A 1989-nucleotide genomic window follows, 5' to 3' on the forward strand; every position below is an offset into this window, starting at 1 on the left:
AATTTGACGGCATGACATGACTAATATAATACTACCCAGCCTACAAGTGTAAAATAGAACAATTGATACAGTTCACAAAAACACAACCCAGCCAGTCATGCCAACACATTAACATAAGCCATCAATTCAAATCATAAATTTACAACATATCAATGGTCTCCAATTACTCTATTTTCAAAATCATCATTCAATTTCAAGACAATTTATAAAATCTCTTCATCTAAACACATTTTGTTTATAAACATTACCATTAAAACTCATTTTCATAAAATTTTCACCATAATCGAATAAAAACATACTTTAGATAATTAAAATGATGGTAAGGTTACTCACTATTTCGAGAGTCGAATTTCTAACTACACTTCAGAAATCACCGAAATTAAATATTTTCACTTCTAAACCTCAAATCATACTCCAATAAGTCAAATGGACCAAAAAAATCTTTTCTAAAAATTCTCATTTTGTCCCCAAGTGGCAAATGACCATTTTACCCTTAGATAGTGAAAATTTTGATTTGACTCCAAATTGATCCTCGAACTCCGAATTACCATTTTGAGTCATCCCTGAACTGTGAAACTCTTAATTTCACCTTAAAATTTCTATTTGAACTAGTTCGAGGCTTAATCGACTTAATGATACCATTAGGGGCAATATCATCTTTTAACGATTTTCTCAAACTTCTTAAATATGTAACAATTCTATTGAGCATGTAAATGACGTCGTAATTATTTGTAAAACAGGGTTTGACAATATGCATGTAACAAATACTATTACATGCAAAGATATGCATGCAAATATGTACTTGTAGTGGGGAACATGTAGGACCCCCACCATGTGACAAATAAAAAGGAATGAGACAAATGAATAAAATGACACATGCATGTGGATTTTTAAGTTAAAGGAATGCATGGAGGATTTATGCATGATGGACACTTGGTGGCAATGTTGGACTAAAAGAAAAGAAAATGTATATGCATGTAATGTTATTGGCTAAATGGGAGGCCAAATGAGAAATAATGTGGGAGAATGCATGAAAGACTATTGGACAAAAGTAAGGTGGATGAAATGGAAATGCATTAAGAATTCATGAAGATAGATTAAAGAATGGAAGGATACTGAAGGGTGGATATTTGACCAATGTGGAAGAAAGGAAATTGCTGCATGAAAACCCATTGGTTCGTAAAATGGCCAAATGAAAATAAAAAATGGATGTGTGCATGTATTATGATTGGTTAAATGAATGGCCATATAAATATCAAAATTCAAGGGTAAAAGAAAAAGGTGAATAGGCCTTGGTGAGACTTGAGAGCCGGCCATTTAAAGCAAAAAAGAAAGAAGAGAAAGCTTTGAGAAGTTCCACCCAAGAGGAAGAAAAAGAGTAAGAAAAAGAGAGAAAAGTGGGAAAGGCTTGGGTTGTGAAGATTCAAGAGAAACCGTGAGGTTTCCTTCCTTAATCTTGTAGAATGTTGGCATTTTACCACCCAAAGAGTCTTCAATACCCAAGAGAGAAGCTATGGAGGTGTAAAGTGTTAGCTTTAAAATTATTATAGTTTTGATTATGACAAAATGATCAAATTTGCTTGAACATAATTTGAGTAATCTTTGACAAATTCCTGAAATGATTTAACTCCCATACATTTGTTCTTACATAGACACAAGCTTGACTCTTGAAGTTATTGAACTATATCTATAAGCTTGTATGACTTAGGTGTATGAGTGCTTATGATTCTCATTCAATAAAGTTTGATTTAAAGATTAAAGGAAAATCTTGATGCACTCATCAAGGGGGAGTTTTTAATTGTTAGGAATTTTGAGAATATGGTGCCTTGGAAAGCAAGTATATTCTCATGTTTAAATTCATTGAATTTATTTGTAATGAAAGTACATTTTGATAATAAGACGAAGAGTTTGTTTTAGTAAGCATTCATTATCTAGTTATTAAGGTACCAAGATTCTATTGAGATATTAAAATACATTTGTATGAAGAGT

Source organism: Theobroma cacao, chromosome 2, assembly GCF_000208745.1.
Source record: "Theobroma cacao cultivar B97-61/B2 chromosome 2, Criollo_cocoa_genome_V2, whole genome shotgun sequence".
NCBI lineage: Eukaryota > Viridiplantae > Streptophyta > Magnoliopsida > Malvales > Malvaceae > Theobroma > Theobroma cacao.